At 58.9% G+C, this 19,888-nt stretch overlaps 1 long non-coding RNA gene across 1 annotated transcript; it reads left to right on the plus strand.

The window, feature by feature from the left end:
- The first annotated feature begins 14,357 nt into the window (after positions 1-14,357).
- On the plus strand, positions 14,358-17,501 carry LOC123590375. Its single transcript, XR_006708732.1, has 3 exons — positions 14,358-14,471; positions 16,233-16,474; positions 16,694-17,501. It is a non-coding gene; the product is annotated as an uncharacterized LOC123590375 (long non-coding RNA).
- Positions 17,502-19,888: the final 2,387 nt, after the last annotated feature.

A 19,888-nucleotide genomic window follows, 5' to 3' on the forward strand; every position in this document is an offset into this window, starting at 1 on the left:
TGTGAACCCCACTCACAGGCTCCCTAGGGAGCCGTCTCTCCCCCCAGCCCCTGAGTCTCCGCTCGGGCCTGCAGCTCCCCATTTGATCCGAGGAATCGTTCAGGAGGGAAACTTTCTGTTCCAGGCCACAGACGCCTTTCCTCCCCACCCCACCCCCCAGGGTGAGGGGGCTGCCCACATCGCCACCCACCCTCTTCCCATCCCCGCCGCAAAATGGGGCTTCAGACTGGCAGGGAACAAGCCTCCTGAAGGAGAAGGCAGGGGGCAGGCAGTGGGCATACCTCCGCAGGCCGTGGTTCGCCCCTCACATCTTCCTCATCCTCTGAGCATCTCCCCAGGGCCAGGGGCACCGGAGCCGGACCCACTCCTGCCCGGGGAGGGGGGGGGGGCGCCCAATCCGAGAGCCACAGCCTGGAGTGCTCAGGCTGGAGAAGGGGAGCCTAGGAGGGCTTCCAGGAGGAGGCGGTGTGTTAGCAACAACCAGGGGCCAAAGAGAAGGAGGGTGGTAATATCCCAAATGCGGATTCCCTAAACAGGCCTCTGTGCCAGCCCTGGCTGGTGGATGACCTGAGGCCACTCGCAGACCCTCGGGGTGGGGAGGGGACTCCAGAGAAGGGGCTCGGGGGAGGGGGAGGGGGGAGCTGCCCTCGCCGTTGGGGATGAGAAACACTGAAAGAGAAATAGGTCACTCGGGACAGAGGCCCCACACCTCAGGCCAGGCCGGGCCTCACCAGGAGGAGCACGGGCCGGGGCTGGGCCGGGTTCCTGGGTCCTCAGGCCAGCTCTGTCCTCACTGCAGTGGTTGGAGTGTCCAAATCCTAAACCCCAGAGCCTGTGAACGAGCCTTTATTTGGAGAAAGCGTGTTGCATGCTGGGTTATCTGGTGGGGCCTAAATCCCTCGACAAGTGTCCTTGTAAGAGGCGGAGACCCAGAGCAGAGGCCGTGTGCAGACGGGAGCAGACACCCGAGACGCGGGAGCAAAGCCCGGGTCGCCCAAGCCACCCAGAGCTGGAGGGGACAGGAAGGATCCACGCCTAGAGTCTCAAGGGACAGCGTGGCCCAGCCCACCCCCTGATCCTGGACTTCGGGCCTCCCGGTGTGGGGCAATCGGTCGCGGCAGCCCCGGGACACTGACACGCGGAGCCTGGGTGATGGTAGGGCCTCTGTGCGGTCCGAGCCCGGCTCCTGCCCGTGCTGCGCACCCGGGGAGGGTGGGAAGGTGGCTGGTGGGTGCAGGACGGCAGGAGGGTGTGCGAAGCAAGCCCGGGAGTGGGACAGGAGGGCCCGGCACCGCTCTGGAATGATTGCCCCCACCGCCAGACCCCTCCCACACAGCCCCCACCAGGGCTCGCGCCCAACGGCACCCCAGCTCTTCTCCAGGCGTCGCCCAGAAGGCCGGCCCTGGGAACCCACAAACGAGCAGGGCTCCATGCCTCCCAGGGCCCTTTCAGGCCTGTCCCACCCGGGGGAAACTGCAGAGAGAGTGGGGGGCGCAGGGAGAGCAGGGGCCCCAGCGGGATGTGGGGACCCCGAAGGCGCCGCCATCCCCAGACCCCCTTAGCGCCTGCGGGCGGCTGCCACCTGGAGCCTGGTGCCCGGGCTCCCGGCATCGCGAATGGGGCTGCGGCGCCCCCTGCTGGCCGCAGTGACCTTCACAAGGCAGCCCGGGCGGGAACCCGGGCGCAGTAGAGCCCGTAGGCGGGACGGGCCGACACTCGGGCCCCCGCAGCCCAGCCGGGAAATCTGTTGGCGGGGGTTCCGGGCCGGCATTCTCGGCGTGAAGGGAGGAAGTCGTTAGCGTCTGCTTGAGGAAGGCCGCACGGTTTCTCCCTGCTGTTGTTTGTCTAACATCTGCCTGCGGGCATCTGGCCAGCCTTGTGTCCTGCCTGGAGTCCTTCCCACTCCCGCAGGGAGACCAGAGCCCCCGCCCCGGGGACAGCAGCCCCAGGCCACACAGCTGCTGGGTCCGAACCGGCCTGGGACTCTGGGGGCGGGGCCCCACGCTCCTAAAACCCAGAGCTTGCTCTCACGCTGTGCTGTCACCAACTTTAAATGTAACCGTTTTGAGCAAGGGCCCCTCACTTTCACTTTGCACTGGGCCTTGGGAGTCGCTTCCTGCCCTTGAGCTGGTGGATGCCGCCCTCCCCCCGGGGCTGCTGGGTGAGCTGGGCCTGGCCCTGTAATGCCCATGGTCCCCACAGGGGCAGCTGTCCCCGCTGGTCCCCCTCCATGCGCCTGAGCTCCAGGACAACATCAGAGCGCCTGGACGCCTTCCCTGGCTGCCAGGCTGAGCTAGACCCCTCCTCTAGGCTCGCTCACCCCGCGGGCCTCTGTCCCATTGGGATCTGAGCTGGCGTCCCTGTGCCATGCGTTCTGGCTCCCCGCGCAAAGCCAGGCACACAGCAGGAAGGCTTTACTGATGCACTGACCGGTGAACTGTCCGGGACGCTGAGAGGGTGCAGGTGTGGGTGCTCTAGCTCCGGCCCCGAAGGGCCCTACGCCCAGGCCCCGGTCCTGAGGAGCCCCCGGGATGATGGGTGGTCAGCCCTCCAGTCCCCGAGGCCGGACGCCCCGGCGTGGGATCTGTGGAGCTCGGCTGCCATCTGGTGGCCGATGGGGAGAAGGCGGCACACCAACCTGGGGGAGGCGGAAGGGTGGGGCCCAGCAATGTAGATGAAAACTGGGACATAGGGTGGGTGGGGACGGGGCGCCAGGGCAGAGACGGCCATGCCACCCTCCCCGCACCATTCTCCAAGTAGCTGTTCGCGCTGTGGATGAGGAACGGAGGGGAAGGGAATGAGGTCATGGCAGCTGGTGAGTGGCAGGGCCCCCGGGCCCCCAGCTGGGCCTCCAAGAGCCAAAACTCCTCCCAGAGTCCCCCAAGCCACGGCCAGACGACCCCTCCTCAGGTTGCCCTCCAGAGGCTGTCGGGCGTTGGACCCCAGCATCGCTTGGGTCCTTCCCCCAAGCGGACCGTCCTCCCTCTGTCCAGGGCTTGCAAACTCAGCTTCCAATCCCCTTTTCCACCAGCAGCCTACGCTGTGTAGACGGGCTAGAGCCAGTATAGGCTGAGTGGGCTCCCAGGGAGCCCCACTGGTGCCCGGGAGCTGGGGGGTGGTCTTCAGAAGCGGCAATGGATCTCTGGTCCCACGTCTTCAATGTGCAGGTGGCGAATGAGGTAAGGAGGGGCGGCGGGCAGAGGGAACGGTGCTTCAGAGGGGCCTTTTGCCTTCAGACCCAGATTCTAAGCGCGGCCTGGCCCCCTTTCCGCGCTGAGACCGAACAACCCCATCCACCTGCTTGCGCCTCCGTTCAGCCTGTCGGACAGTGGGGAGGTTCCCACCTCTTGGACCAAACAAGATAATGTTTACTCAGCGTTTCGCAGAGGCTTGGCCTCAGAAACCAGCCCCCCAGACCCCGGCCCCGCTGAGCACCTAGGCTGCGTCTGGCTATGCAGCAGCCTGTTGGGGGACAGGGCGATGATTAGCATCTTCTCTGCTCCCAGAGGCGCCCAAGTTAACGCCCCCCAGGGCAAGGGCGTGGAGGTGAGGGGGAGGTAAGGAAGTCCCTGAGCACAGCACTACAACCCGCCTGCCCTCAACAGCCTTCAGGGGCAGCCCCACCGTGACCCCTGCTTTGGGCTCCCCAGTCCTGCTGAGGATTTTCGGGACCACCCAGGAAGCCCAACCCGGGGCTCATTCTCTCGTCACTTCCGTGTCACTTCCCGACTGGCCCAGGGCCACAGAGACCATTCATCTCCTGTCCAGGGCCTCGCAGAGGCGAAAGCTCACCTCCGTGATCGGCCACAATAAAGGGCCGACCAGCCGGAGGTCGCCTTGACATCCCTCAGCAGATAGACGGGCAAATGAACCGTTGCATCCGGACAAGTATTTGGCAACAAGAGACGTGAGCTACCAAGCCACGAAAAGCCACAGAGGGACCTTAAACGCACGATGTGAAAGCAAAGTCTGAAAAGGCCAAAAGCTGCATGAGTGCAACCCTGTGACATCTGGAGAAGGCAGAACTAGGGAGACAGTAAGGAGACCCGTGGTTACCGGGGGAGGGGAGGAGGGAGGAGTTTTAGGGCAGTGGGGACACTCCCAACAGTGGGTACGTGTCCCTGTACATTTATTTGTCGAGACCCATAGGATGTGCAACACCGAGAAGGGAGTCTAACGTCGACTGTGGAATCTACGTGACAACGACGTGTCCACGCAGGCTCACAAAATTGGAACGGATGCCCCACTGTGGTGGGGGGTGTGGACAATGGGGGAGGCCGTGCATGGCGGCCGCAGGTGTGTGGGAAATCTCTGTACTTTCTAACTCAGTTTGGCTGCGAAACTGCTCTAAAGGGTAAAGTCTATTGCTTTAAAATATTTGTTTAGGCATGAGGTTAAGAAGTGTAATCAAGCAGAGATTACAGGAGCGGGGGCTGGGGGGTCTTTGCGAGGTTGGGGTCTGTCCGAGTGGAGAGTGGCGGGCACGGGTATCAGCCTACTCCTGATACAGCGGAATGGTGTTGGTGGGCACAGCAAAGGGCTGGGTATCCAAGCACCTGGTGGTGAGCCAACGGTCATTTCGTGCCGAGGAGTTTGCTCACCTGAGTGAGCAGTTGCTCAGATAAATGGATTTTCTGGAAGCTTCTGAAACAATAAAGTGCTTTGCAACACTATTTCCCTGGACAAGAAATTTCTGGAATGCCCAAGTCACGTTAATGTCTCAGTTCTCCGTCCGATGAGCCGTGTGCTTGCGGGCAGTTTGGTCTCAGGTCCTAGGGGGAAGGCACGGGAACCGACCGGCAAGGGCCAAGCTGAGGTCCCAAGAGCAGAACTCGCAGGGGGTTGGGGGGTAACTGGTCTGCTCAAGACTCTCCCATGGCTCCCCATTGCTCTCCACATGAAGGCCCTCCACCCCACCAAAATCCTAGCTGCCTGTTTTGCAGAAGTCGATCCCTAAATTCATATGGAAAAGCAAGCCTGGCCCCACAGCCTCTCCTGCTTTGCCTCCCACTCAAATCCCCAAGGCATATCCTCCACCCCGCCAGAAAGTCCAGGAAGCCACATCCCAGCCTTGCTGGACACCCTCATCACAGCACTCATTACCTAGCGTTGAGGTTGTCCCTATCTGCTTCCATCTCTCCCATCCCACTGTGAATTCCCCAAAGTCAAAGACCAGACTGGCTACCCCTGTGTCCATAGCACTCAGTAGGGGCTCCACAGAGCAGGAATCAGACAAGGAGCAGTGATGGGTGGAAGGGTGGATGGATGGATGGATGGACCCATGGGTAGGTGAGTGGATGGGTGGATAGAAGGATGGATGGATGATGGATGGATAGGCAAATGGATTATGGATGGATGTATGGGTGGAAGGATGGATGGATGGACCCATGGGTAGACGAGTGGATGGGTGGTTAGAAGGGTGGATGGAGGGATGGATGAATGGAGGGATGGATGGAAGGAAGGAAGGTTGGATGGATGGACCCATGGATAGATGAGTGGATGGGTGGATAGAAGGGTGGGTGGATGGAGGGAGGGATGGATGGAGGGATGGATGGACCCATGGGTAGACGAGTGGATGGGTGGATAGAAGGGTGGATGGAGGGAGGGATGGATGGATGGGTTTTCGGCAGCCTAGAAAGTTCTTCCAGTGACAGTTTTGGGACAAAGGAATTCAATTCACTCCTGTATCTTCTCTCTCTTTTCCGGCTCCAATGGCTCCAGGTTGGACAAGGGTGTTGGGAGGGGACGGTCAGGCCAGATGAGCTACATGAAGGAGGCTAAGAGTCAGCACCACTCTTTGCCCTGGATTTCACAGCCCGGCCAAGGCTCCCTTGCTAGGGGCACAAGTAGTGAGAACAGGACCCATGGGAGCATCCTCAGAGCAGACAGGCCATCCCTGCTCTAAGACAACTGGTGCCAAGGGGCTGGCCTGGGGAGGGCCTGGGCCCGCCCTCTCTGCTAAGCCAGGGGCAGACAACGACCCGGAGCGGAGGAGAGAAGACAGACACACTGCCGAGTGGGCTTATCAGGCCGGATCCTCCTGGATACTTAACATCCCCTCTGCACGAGTGCAGGTGCATACACACAAAGGCCCCCCACCGCCGTCCGGCCGCAAGGCACCCTGGCTGCTTCAAACCACAGACCAGCCACCCCCCTCTGCTCTCAGAGTAGACCTCGCCCCCACCTTCTGCAGTAGATGTGAGATGATAGGAAGTAGGTGGTGCTCTCTACCCCTGGTTCCTGGCACAGAACTCCTGAAGCCGTTGTAAATTCCTAAGGGATAAAAGCACCAGGAGCGTGTCTCGTTCCGGGTGGACTCCTGGGTGGGGTTGGCCACCAGGAAGACCACGCCACGGTTAGAGGCCTGGAATTTTCGGCCCCTCCCCCACCCTCCAGAGAGGGGCTAGGGGCTGGAAATGGAGTTAAGGACTGATGGTGCCTCCATGAGGAGGCCTCCATGGAACCCCAATAGTAGAGGCTTCGGAGAGCTTCCGGGATGGTGAACGCATCCATGTACCGGGAGGGTGGTGCACCCCAATTCTACAGGGGCAGGAGCTCCTGCACCGGGGACCCTCCCTGACCTCACTCTATGTACCTCTTTACCTGGCTGTTCTGTCCATCTGTGTCCTTAGCATAGCCTTCAGTAAACGGGTAAACGGAAGTAAGTACTTCCCTGAGTTGCGTGCGCTGTTCTAGCACGTGACCAAATCCAAGGGGGACGAGGTCATGGCAACCTCCCGCTCGTAGCCAAGTCGAGACAGAAGTTGGGGGTACCCTGGGGACCTCCTGCTTGCCACCGGCACCTGAAGTGGGGGGCAGTCTTGTGGGACTGAGCCCTTCACCTGTGACGTCTGATGCTGCCTCCAGGGAGGTGGTGTCAGAATCGAGTGAGATTGTAGGACGCCCAGCTGATGTCACCAAATCGCGTGATGGGGTGCGGTGGGGGGGAACCCACACATCCGGTGTCAGAAGCCTTGTGAATGTTGTTATCGCTCGTGAGTAAAGGAGGGACGCCGGAGGAAGGCTGTGGGAGAGGTAAGGTTCGTCGTGCCCATTTCACAGAAAGGCTAACAGAGGCCCCACAAACCGAGTGGCTCAGTCAGGAGCCAGGATCCCTTGACGGGAACTGCCAATCACTCACCTACAAAATCCAAGAATCCCTTCGAGAGGAGCCCTGCAGGTGTCAGCATCCACCTGGATGTGCCCCTGGGGACCCACCCGTGGTGCCAAAGCTCATTTTCATTTGCTCCCAGGGCTCGTCCTGCAGAGGCTCCTTGAGCGCCTACTGTGCGCGTGGCGCTGCGTCCCGCGATGAAGATACAACAAGCAGCCACACCGAGGGCTCGTGGCGCCGGACGCCTTCAGCGCGTGAAGGTCACTCCTTCCCACCGAGACGAGGCCTGGAGGCAAACGTAGCCGATGCCACCAAGGGAAAACCAGGAAGAACAGGAACTTCCCGGACGGTAGGGGTGCAGCGCTCGCCCCTGATGGCTCGTCCTTCCTCACCCGGACGTCCCGGGGGGGCTCTAAACTTCATCTGTTGGCCTCGGCGTTTCCCCACGTCCTTGAAGACGCGTTGCGGAGGGAGGAGGCCTCACCAGTTCACCGTCCACTGGTCCACTTTCGTGGGGCACTCGTGTGGCTACAAATAACGCCCTGAGGAACAGAGCGAAGGGCTTCCAGACCGGGAATTACCCGGGCAGCTCACTTCCTGAACCGCACGGCGGACTTGGCCTCCAGCCAGCGCGGAGTTCGCCTTCCCCCCCTTCCAGAGGGCCACTCCCCTGTCCCCCCAACCTCCCCATCCCCCACCCCACCCCCAGTCCAGAGGGGTCTGTCGTCACCAGTGCCGTTGCGGATCTGAAGCTGGGAAGCGGCCTGCCCTGCCCCAGCGCTGGCCCTCTGACCCCACGAGGATGAGGTTTGCCCGAGGGCCTCTTGCCGGTTCCCCGGAGCCTGGCTGGGGCTGGGGCTGGGAGGCTGGGAGGCCTGCTTGCCTGAGAAGCCCGCAGAGCCGGGTCCATGGCCTTGGCCAGCGGCTTCCTAACCTGTAAATGGAGACGACGGGGGGGGGGGGGGGGGGGGCGGTCACGAGAGAACGCGTGGACGGCGGGCACCAGCAGGGACGGGCCACTGCACCATCTCCTCTCACAGCCCATCCCCCCGGGCTGGCCCGATTCAGGGGGACGGGCTGTTCCCTGGTCCGGGGCCGCTCCAGCCTCTTCCCAGAACAGCAGCGGATCAAATGCGCTGGGCTCCTGGCCTTTGTCAGCGACTTATTTATTTCCCTGTGCCTGGCAGGAGTTTCCATGTAACTAGAGAAGCCTTTTTCAAATTATATGTTCCCTCCACCGGCCACGCGGTTTGGAGGCTGGGGAGAGAAGGGGGTGTGTCAAGATCCTCGTGTCTCAGAACCTCGTCCTATTTCAGAGGCCCAGGGCCCCATCGAGGGGCCGCCTAGCTCTTCAGAAGGGCAGAGGCCAGAGAACCCCGCCAGCTCCGGGAGGCCAAGCACTGTGGCCAGGGAGCCAGGCCCCAACTCAGGGGAGGCTTGGGTCGCCCATCTGTTTGCTCTCTCCCACACTCAGTCACTGGCCCCGTGTCCCTGGTGTCCTCGGTGTTGGAGCCCGGCCAGGGGTGGGGCGGGGGCTGGGGACTGACAAATAAATCAGACAAAACCCTCTCGCCAAGTTACCGTCGGGCTCTGGAGGAGAGATGGGCACCAGAAACCTGTAATTACATGCACACAGTTGTTGAAAATATATTTTTTGAGCGTTTATTATGGGTCACAAACTGAGCTGAGAGGTTCCCATTATGAGAATTCCGTGAGCTGGGACTGAGTCTGTCCTGGGCCCTTGCTGGCTGAGCCAAACAGAAGTCCTTCCACCCAGGGTCACACCGGAGCCGCCAGCAGGAGCCCAGGGCGAACGCGGGACCCCTCCGGCTCAGCTGATGTCCCACAGGACCCGCAAGGAGGCCAGGGCGCTCCAGGGCTTCCATCAGGGCCAGAGACAAAGGTCCCTTGGGCCCCTGGAGCAGGGTCACGCCTGTCCTGGGGGAGCCCCTTGCAGCAGAAGGGCAGGAAGCAGCTGTGGGAAGCCGGGGGCGGGGGCAGCGGTCACCTCCACGGCCCAGCATCTGCGGGAGCCAGGGCGGGGATGCCGCTGCTACAGGGAACAGCTGGGGCTAAGGCCCAGCCAGGCTCCAGGGCCAGACGATGCCCACTGGTGGGTGCTGCCCCGTCCCATACCTGCTCCAGCCCAATGCCACAGTGAGGTGCTGGCTGGCAGGCACGGAGGCAGGGAGCCCCTCTCAGATGCGGCCCGAACTGCGGCCGTTCCTGGAGGGTGAGGTGGAGATTGCGGGGCAGAGGGTGGAGGGACAAAGAGGCAACCGCACCCCAGAAACACCGAGACCAGCTTTTAAAGGCAACGGAGCGAGAGGCGGCAGGATCTCGTTCCTCGCCGACTTCCCTGTGTCCATCTTCCTGCTTTAACCGTGTTCCAAGCCGAGGCACCCACTCCCTAGGTGGACGATCCAGGTGACCAGGTGACGCAGCAGAGAGAAAGACGAGGGAGGTAGACGAGAAAGATCTTTCTCCAGCCTGAACCCCACAGTGAGAGCTCGGGCAACGGCTGCAAGTAGTGAGCCCAGCGTCTCTAGGAGGAATCAAAGTGCCCCTGGATGCTCGGAGGCCAAGAAGCCAGGAAAGGAGTCTATAAGGGGATGGGGATTATAACAAGGCGCCAAAGAGGCCTCCTTGGTGCCGCTTCCAAGGTTCAGAGCCACCCGAGGCTTCTGGACAGACCAGAGAGTGCCCAGGAGCCCCCAGGGCGCTGGACAGCAGCAGTAAAGGCTGAGCACCGCCCCACGCCAGGCGCTATGCCGGACAGGAGTCCTTCTCTGCTCGTCTCAACACTTGCAAAGCACCGATTACCCTTCCACGTAAGAGATGAGGAAGCCGAGGGTCAGGGACGTGAATGACCCCCCAGGATCGCACAGCTCCCTGGGGCAGAGCCAGGACGTGGACCCAGATCTGGCTGAGCCCTGCCCTCCGGTGGTTCCCGCATGGAGGAGTCGTTAGGGAGCACCGGACCCATGCTGGTCCCTGGCGGGACGCAGGGACTTGGAAAGCGGAACAGGTGAACACCTGCCCGCCTGCCCGCACTCCAGGCCACCTGCTCACCTGGCCTCCACGCGAGCATTTCACACGTTTGCCTGGGTCGCTTATGACCTGACATCTCGTTTCCAGGACAAATTTTGACCAAAGCATCGCTTCAATTTCTCTCCCTCCTTCTTCAGTGGCGAGCCACAGCCACTGACCCCAGGCCCAGGGGAAGGGCCAGGGGTTTACAAGCAGCGGAGGCGAGTCCTGGGACCGCGGCCACAGAGGGGAGATGGTGATACAGAATCCTGAGCAGCCAATTTGTCCCAACTGATACCTGTAGAGCAGGCCGCCGAACAACTTCCAAACGTGCATTTCAAGGCCACGTGGAACGTTCACCAACACAGAGCAGCTCCCGGGCCACGAAACGAGTCTGGATACGCTTACCAAAACCACGCAGAGAATTCCTCTCTCATTGACTCAGAATAACGAAACAATCTAGGAAAGGTCCGAATGTTGGGAAATTTAAAAAAACACACAGCGAAAGAAGCCTGTGAGTCAAAGAAGAAATTCAGGGGAGGCGAGAAAATATTTTCAACGGAATGGAAATGAAAATATGTGTCAAAATCTGTGGGAAGCAGCTAACACAGGGCTTAGAAGGAATTTTATGGTTTTCAGTGTGTATATATATATACATGTATATATATGTATGTATTTTTTAAAGGTTTTGTTTTTTAAGTCTATTTATTTATTGTGTGTGTGTGTGTGTGTGTGTGTGTGGGAGAGAGAGACAGAGAGAGAGAGAGAGAGAGAGAGAGAGAGAGAGAGAGAGAACATATGAGCAGGGGAGGGGCAGAGAGAGAGAGAGGGAAAGAAAGAATCCCAAGCAGGCTCTAGGCTCTCAGTACAGAGCCCATCACGGGGCTCGATCCCATGAACTGTGACATCATGACCTTAGCAGAGACCAATAGTTGGATGCTTAACCACCTGAGTCACCCAGGCACCCCAAGATTTTGTTTTTAAGTTATCTGTACACCCAGCATGGGGCTCACACCTACAACCCTGAGATGAACACCACACGATCCATCGACTGAAGCAGCCAAGTGCCCCTCGGTGCTTATATTTTTAAAATAACAAAGATTTAAAGCCAGTAATCTAAAGAAGCCAGAGAACAGGGCGCCTGGGTGGCTCAGTGGGTTAAGCGTCCAACTTCAACTCAGGTCATGATCTCGCGGTTTGTGGGTTTGAGCCCCGCGTCGGGCTCTGTGTTGACAGCTTGGAGCCTGGAGCCTGCCTTGGATTCTGTGTCTCCCTCTCTCTACCCCTCCCCGCCTCAAAAATAAATAAACATTAAAAAAAAAGAAGCCACCCCAACACTTAGTGGCTTAAAACAATAATTAAAAATAATAGAATCCAGAGAGCAAATTAAACTCACTGTAAGCAGGAGACTAGAAATAAAGAGAGAAAATTAATGAAATGGAAAATAATAGAGAAAATTATAGAATACAAAATATCAGCCCCCCAGAGACATCCATACCTTGATCCCCGGAATCTGGGAATGTGTTACAATAGGCGGCAAAGGGGAATCGAGGTCACGGCTTAAATTAAGCCTGCTGAAACAGAGAGATTATCCTGGACTATTCCAGTGGGCCCCGTGTAATCAATCACAAGGGTCCCTAAAGGTGGAACAAGGAGGCAGAGGTTCCGAGGGATGAGATCAGAGCAGGGCTGAGCCCCCCATCCCAGGCTCTGAAGAGGGAGGCAGGGGCCGCAAGCCAAGGAGTGCGGGCCGCCTCTAGAGGCTGGAAGAGACCGGGAGGGACTCTCCCCAGGAGCCTCCAGAAAGGAAGACAGCCCTGCAGACACCTTGATTTTAGCCCCGTGAGACCCACGTCAGACTTCTGACCTTCAGGACCATAAGGTGATACATGAGTGTCGCTGGGCCCTAAGTCATTTCGCTACAGCGGCAACAGGAAATGAATACAAAAATCAACAAAGTCAATCATTGGTTCTTTGAAAAGATTAATAAAATAGCCAAAGCCTGGGTGACGCTGATCAAGGAAAAGAAAAAGAAACACACACATACACACAAATTAGCAATACTAGGAAAGTAGAAACGTGATTACAGACTCCCAACCTACATTAAAGGATCGTAGGGGAACGTTGCAAAAAACTTCATGTCGACACATTTGATGGCTCGTGTGAATCAGACAAACTCCTTGAAAGCCCTAACTTACCAAAACTGGCCCAAGAAGAACACAGAAAATGTAAAGACCCTCGTACCTATTTTAAATAGAATTTGTAATTCAAACTTCCCTTCCTCAAGGGAAACTTGGGCCTTGTTGGCCTCACCGGCGAACTATCTCAAATATTTAAGGAAGAAACAACACGATTATTACAGAAACCCTTCAGACACCAGAGGAGGAAGGAACACATCACAGATTGTTCTAACGACGTAGAGCCATCTTGATACTTGAACTTGACAAGGACCTCACCCGAGAGCGAGAGAGCGAGAGAGGAGATCACACTACAGACCAATACCGTTCTTGAACGTGGATGCGAACCCTCACCACAATGATAAGCCCAGCAAAATACACAAAGAATAACGAAGCGTGACAAAGTGGGCTTTTTTCCAGGAATGCTAGCTTGATTTAATATTCAAAATCAATCAGTGCGATTCACTTCATTACCAGAATAAAGGATTTTTTTTTTTTTAATTTTTTTTTCAACGTTTATTTATTTTTGGGACAGAGAGAGACAGAGCATGAACGGGGGAGGGGCAGAGAGAGAGGGAGACACAGAATCGGAAACAGGCTCCAGGTTCTGAGCCATCAGCCCAGAGCCTGACGCGGGGCTCGAACTCCCGGACCGCGAGATCGTGACCTGGCTGAAGTCGGATGCTTAACCGACTGCGCCACCCAGGCGCCCCTCAGCCCGTCTCTAAGTGCCAGTGTCACCATCATCCGTGCAGAAAACCCCAGGGAATCTACAGTGTCCACCAGGCCCGGCCTCACGGAGGGGGAGATGGTCCCAGCATTGAATGGGGCAGCCAGGAAGGCTGAACTTGGGGAGAAGGCTGCAGGGGCTGCTTCTGCCCAGAAGGCCACCGAGGATGCTGAGTTATTTTAAGGCCAATTGGGCCGGGGTTTCTGTGGTGGCCAGGCTTGTTCTGTTTGGGAAATCAGAAAGCAGCAATTGAAGACAGCTCCTTGGCAGGACGGCTGGGCTCCGCTAATCCCGCTCCCTGGCCCCGGATGCTTGGGCCGAGGGCAGGGAGCCCACTGCCAGGTTCTTAGGGTAGGCGCTGGAGGGGCAGGGGGACAGGGGCTGGCTGTGTGGAGGGCTTCGGCCCAGATCCCTTTCATCCCCAAGTTGCACTCCGCCCCCACCACCCCGGGGTAGGGGAGGGACCGTTGTTCAGCCAGAGCCATTCCCACCGGGAGGGGTGAGTGAGTGGGTCTCCAGAAGGAGAATCGGGCCCACGTGGCTGGCAGGCCAGGTCCTGCCGAGTTCACCCTGTCAGGCGCCCCTGCCTTGCCTCAGTGCCTGGATCTGAACCCAAGACCCTCACAGGCAGGCACCAGGCCTGGGGTACTTAACAGGAACCTCCACGCTCAAGGGCACCGGCCTGGGGGGTGAGCACTGGTCCCAGAGTCCCCAGCTGAGGTCTGCCCTCTGTAGGAAACTGCCACTGAACTCCCAGGAAGAGAGGGGTATCTTCCCCCCCACCCAGCTCCCCAGGGCCCTTTCTGGGCTCCCAGTATCATAGCCCTTGTCACACCAGTGGCAAAATTGGTTTCAGAGTCCGGGTCCCCTGCCCCCGGAGCTGCCCAGGGCTCCCATCTGCAGCCCAGCCCCAAATGCAAAGCTTAGCATAGATGAGGCCCATGGAAAACATGGAAAATGGTCCTCAGATTGAACCAGACTCACCCCACCCCCACCCCGGGCCAGTGGGCCAGCAGCCCACCCAGCGCCTAAGACAGAGGGACGCCTGGGTTTCAACTGGGACAAGGGCCCAGAGCAGATGAATCTTAATGCTGGAGCCAGAACCAGAGGGAGAGTCAGGCGGCCACCCGCTCTCGGCCAGAGCCCCCACCCCTCCAGCCCAGCCCGGCAATTCTGCCCACTGGCCGCGCTGGGTCACCTCCCCCAGCCGGCCACCAGGGCCCTGTCACCACAGGAGTATCCGTGGCAGACGGTCTCCCTTTCAGCTGGCACAGCCACCAGCCGGGCTCGAACCTCCCACCTCCCCTCCAGCTCTCTCGCCCTCAGTCTGAGGGTTTGCAGGAGGACTTTGGTGACCCAGGACCATCCCTCCATCTGAAGATCCTTAATCGCGTCTGCCAAGTGTCTTTTGTCCTGCAAGGTAATAGACTCACAGGCTCTGGGGATTAGGACGTGGACCTTGGGGGGAAGGGGGGTGCCGGGGAGAGCCACCCCGACAGCGTGGGCATTCAGTAAGGGGGTTAGAAAGGACTTACGGGGTGTTGGGGGAGTGCTGGGGGATGTGGGGGGCCTGAGGAGGCGGGGGTCTGCTCCGGACCGGCCGCTGGCAGGAAGGGGGGTTCTGGGTGACCCTCATCCACAGGGAAGGGAGCCCGGTCCTGCCCGGAGCCGGGGCTGGTGAAGCAGCCGGTGCTCCTGCAGCCGGGCCGGGGAGGTTTGGTCCTTCTGTGGCCTGGACGATGTTCATGCGGTCGTCCGTGTTCAGTGATGACCCAGGGGTCTTGTCTTCGTCTTGATGATCCGTTAGCGGCCTTGTTGGACGCTGATATTCCGTGTAAGTGTCTACGTTCCACGGGAGGACAAGCTGTTTGCTCTGAAGAGGGAGGGTTCTCCGGAGAAAGGGAAGGGCCCGAATGTTCAGGAATTTTCCCGAATGCACCGCATGCTGGGATGGGGGGCTCCGGGGTGGACACGACGGATGGGCCAAGCTCTGCACTGAGGCCCCCCCAGGTCCCCTGGACTTCCTGTGGGGGTCAGGGGCCAGGCAGTCTGGGTGGACTGGAATCCTGGGTGGATGGGGCCGGAGGACATTCCCAAGACGAGAGGTTCAAGGTTGGATCATACCAAGGAGGTAACCTCTTGGTACCAGCTTGTGGAGGTGGGCTCCATTCAGACAGTGCCCTCCTGAAGGGAGCTGACACTTCCAGAGTCCAAAGGAAGAGTCTGGAACCTCCTAAGAGAGACACAGCCAAGGACAACGTTCCCGCCAACCCACCCGGCCCTGGCCTGGGGCCAGCGTGGAGGCCTCAAGGCCTTCCCAGCTCCCACAGCCTCCTCTCACGCCACCTGTCACTCCTGTGCGCCACACCCACGTGTGGCACACAGGTGCGATGTCCAGGGGCAACGGCCGTGCGTAAATCCCAGGTGTGGCACACGGGCGAGGCGTGCCTTTGTCGGAATAGCTCTCGGGTGCCAACTCCGTGCGGAGCTCCGCAGGGCACCTGCATCACTTGTGAGACGTTCGCTGAACACCTGCTGTGGCCCCAGCCCTGTGCTGCGCCCTGGGGACCCAGCGCCCCCGCTCCGTCATTAACAGGTGCTTGCCGGGGGGGGGGGGGTGCGGAGGGACCCGCACATCCAGTGCCATCCACCGGAGCCTCTGAGACAAGGGGTCAAGTCCAAGAAGCTGAGGTGCCGAAGGAGAGCCGCTGTCGCGTCATCGCTACTCAGAAACCCGTATTTTCCCTTCGCGTCACCAAATGCGGCCCGGCGCCCACCTTCTTGATCTGGAATAACAGCTGGGGTCCCCTGGGTAGGCGAGGCTGGGAGTCACGTTTGTTGTGCTTTTTCCGTTATTATTTATTTTATGTATATTTTTTTTTTGTAACTTTTTAAGCACCCTACGGGAGGAAAGTGAATCCTGGAGCACCGGCCAATGTCCCAGGAGCCCCCGGGCGGCAGCCCGGGAGTTGGGGGAGCAGGGCGCAGCTGAGCTGCAGGCGACCAGCTTCCAAACCTGGCCTTGCTGTATAAACTAGCCTCCTGTGGCCCCTCTAACAAGTGGCCACACACTTTCGGGCTTTAAACAAATCATTCTCTCGCGGTTCTGGAGGCCGGAAGCGGGCAGGGCGGCATTCTTTCTGGAGGCTCAAAGAGAATCTGTCTCGTTACTTTCTTCCAGCTTCTAGAGACCACCTGCATTCCGTGGCTTGTGGCCTCCGCCCCCCTCGAAGCCGCAGGCGTGCCACCTCCCTATCCCCCTCTGTCTCTGTCCCTCCGTGCCACTCTTTTCTTACTCTGGCCCTCCTGCCTCCTTCTGAGAAGGATCCTTGTGATGTCAAGGGCGCCCACTGGATAATTCAGGGCCATCCCTCCATCTGAAGATCCTTCATCACATCTGCAAAGCGCCTTTTGCCCTGCAAGGTAATAGACTCACAGGCTCTGGGGATTAGGACGTGGACATCGGCGGGGAGAGGGCGTGTGGGTTACCCGCCCGGCACACGGTGTGACACTGGGTAAGTCACTGCACATCGCTGGCCTCTGTCTCTCTGTCTGCCCTGACTGGGTGGGGGTCTGCAAGGATGCCCCCCCACGCACACACAGAGGCCTGAGTCCGCGGGTTTGCACCCTGTCCCACAACAGAGACTCACCCATCAGAGAACTAAATTCCGCACAGGGCTATAGATTTGCAAAGCGCTTTTCTTACGTGCCAGGCACTGAGCAACAGCTTGTAAAACATCTTTCAACGACTCCATCAACAATGAATAAGTAAGAACACAAACTTGTGAAATCAGCAAGCGTGACCATCCCCATTGTGGAGACAGGAGCCTGAGGCTCGGAGGAGCGGAGAGGTCACTCGACAAGGGACTGAGTCTTGGTCTCCTGGGTGCAGGAACTGTGCCCTTCGGCTCCGGGACAGTCCAGGCACACAGTGGGCGGGGGCACAGTGGGCGAGGGCCTCGTCTGCTCACTTAGAGAAGAAAGAAAGGAAATAGAAGGTCAACCAGCTGCTGTGGCAGGGACAGGGGCCTCACCTGAGCCTCCTGGTGGTTTCCCACAGCCTCACGTGACCCTCGGAACGTCTCTGTCTCTCACACACACACACACACACACACACACACACACACGAGGTCGCTGGGGTTTCCTGCCAGGCCCCAGGGGACACACTCAGCTCTCACTGAGTTGCTGAAAGAGGCAGAGGGGCATCCTGGGAGCACAGCCACCGCCATGCCCTCCAGGAGCTCCAGGGGTCAGCTTCATTGTCACTGTTTACCCCCCGTCCTAGACCCCTGGGGGGAGAAGAGCTCAAACCCCCAAACAGCCAGACATAGGGGCTTTAAAACAAAGGGTCTTGGGGGGCACCTGAGTAGCTCAATCGCTTAAGCATCCAACTTCGGCTCAGGTCATGATCTCATAGTTCCTGAGTTCGAGCCCTGCGTCGGGCTCTGTGCCGACAGCTCGGAGCCCGGAGCCTGCTTCGGATCCTGCGTCTCCCTCTGTCTGCCCCTCCCCTGCTCGTGCTCTGTCTCTCTCTCTGTCTCAAAAATAAATAAAACATTAAAAAAAATTTTTTTTTAATTAAACAGAGGGTCTTGGGTTCAAATACGGGCTCTGTCCTTTCTCAGTGCGTGGTCTCGGGCGTTTTTCAAACAATTTTTTTCATGTTTATTTTTGAGAGACAGAGAGACAAATGTGTGATGACACGTATCTACCATCGTGTCATAGGTGTGACCCAAATAAGGGACGCGCTAAAGGGACTGTTTACAGAGGCGTGGGCAGGTTCAGGGGCACCCAGAGGCTGTGACTGCAGGAAGCTACTCCCATCCGTGGAGCTGGAAGAAAGAAAAGAGGAGACGGTGTTTCACACGGAAGCCCGCGGGACCTACAGCTGTGGTGGGGCCTCCCGGCCAGAGTGACGGTCACAGGGGGCACAGCCAGTGCCTGCAACGCTGCACATGGGCAGTGGGAATCTGATCCCCAGCTGCTGCTTCCATTAGCCAGCCCCAACCGGCTGGGTTGCCATCCATCCATCGGGGTGGGCGCAGAACCCCGCGGTGAACGGCTCTGGGGAGAAAAGTGACAAGCGATCAGTAGTGTTCATTATGGGGCCACTCGTCAACACCTCATTGGCACCTTCAAAGTACCTAACCACTGGGGACGCTTTGGGGGAAGAGAAGAGACAAGTCCCCTCTCTCAGGGAATTCACATCCTCGTGGACAAACTCAACCGTAAAGAAATGACCAACGATAGAATATAACTCCAAGTGCAAACATTAGGAAGAAAACCAAAGCAGGGTGAGGGAACAAAAAAGAAGGGGCAGCTGTTTGAGAGAGTCCAGAGAACATGCTGGAAATTCCCAGGACACACTCCCTGCATGCATTTGCTCCAGCTGGTGCCTCTGTCCAGATGGCCTCTCCACCTTCTGGACGCCCTGGCCCGCCGCCCACGCAGAGTTTCTTGTCCCTGGACCCTGGCAAAGCCCATCAGCACACTCCCTCTCCTGGCCTCCACTCACCAGGAAGGGCTGCTGGCTCACCTCTCCCATTTTTCGAGAAATGTTGATTGATTGATTGATTGATTGATTGATTTTGGGAGAGAGAGAGAACAAGCAGGAGACCGTCAGAGAGAGTGGGAGAGACAGAATCCCAAGCCCACTCTGGCCTCGAACTCACGAACTGCGAGGCCACAACCTGAGCCGAAATCAAGAATCAGCTGCTCAACCGACTGAACCCCCCCCCAGGTGCCCCCCAACCTGTCCCAGTTTAACGAGGGCAGGTAGCTTAGCTTCAAACAAGCACCATCTGGGGAGCCTGGGGGGCTCAGTTGGCTAAGCATCCGACTTGGGCTCAGGTCACCGTCTCACGGTTGGTGAGCTCGAGACCGGCTTTGGGATTCTCTCTCTGCCCACTGCTCGCTCATGCTCGCTCTCTCTGTCTCTCTCACAAAAATTAAAAAATGAAGCGTATTAAAAACAAGTACAATCATGGGAGAGAAAGGTAGGCTTTCGTCCTGATTACAGACAGAAATATTTGCATAGTTGCATTTCAAAACTTAAAACCATCACTGCACCTTAAAACACACAAGGACCAGTAACCACGTGGGGAGGCCCCAGCCTTGCGCCCTGCTCTGATGGTTCATCCTGCCAGAGAAGTGCTAGCCACCCTCACCCCTGTCCCCCTCCCTCTCCCACCAACACAGTGTCACAAAGGAGAGGAGGTGGACCTTTGTAAACAAACAAAGGGTGAAAAGACCCCCGTCCTCTGGGCTTTGGCGCCCGGGCCGCTGGATATTTCAATCAGGACAGCACTTCTCAAACTCCCCCCGAGCTTGGGAATCACCTGCGGAGCTTGTCCACACCCTGCTTTTAGGCCCCAGCCCTGGATCCTCTAAGTCTGGGGTGGGGCCTGAGAAGGTGCATTGCTCACACGTGACCCCCACGGAGCAGGTGGGGCCACCCTTGGAGAACCAGAGCCCCGGGGAGTGCAGGTGCTGCGACAGCATTTGTCAGCCCCCGTCCCTGCCCCCTCGGCCAGCCGGCAGACCCCGAGCCCCAGGGCAGGGACTTGGATCTGAGTGTCTGGGTTTTCCGCCCGGTCCGCAGCGCCGCGCACAGGCCTAGGCTCGAGGAGAGGGCGCTCGGCGGGCGTTTAGGGACCGCCGAGGGGTGGGTTCCTGGGTGGCCGGAGCGCCCCGTCCCCGGCCGGTCACCGCCTACAGCCCGCCCAGCGCACCGGGTGGGGGGTCCGCGGAGGGCGCCCCGGCCCACTCCACCCCACCCCCGGCTCCCAGCTGGGGCGAGCCCCTGCCACCAACCCACCCCACCCCCACCCCCACCAG

The sequence above is a fragment of the Leopardus geoffroyi genome, chromosome B4 (genome assembly GCF_018350155.1).
Source record: "Leopardus geoffroyi isolate Oge1 chromosome B4, O.geoffroyi_Oge1_pat1.0, whole genome shotgun sequence".
Classification (NCBI taxonomy): domain Eukaryota; kingdom Metazoa; phylum Chordata; class Mammalia; order Carnivora; family Felidae; genus Leopardus; species Leopardus geoffroyi.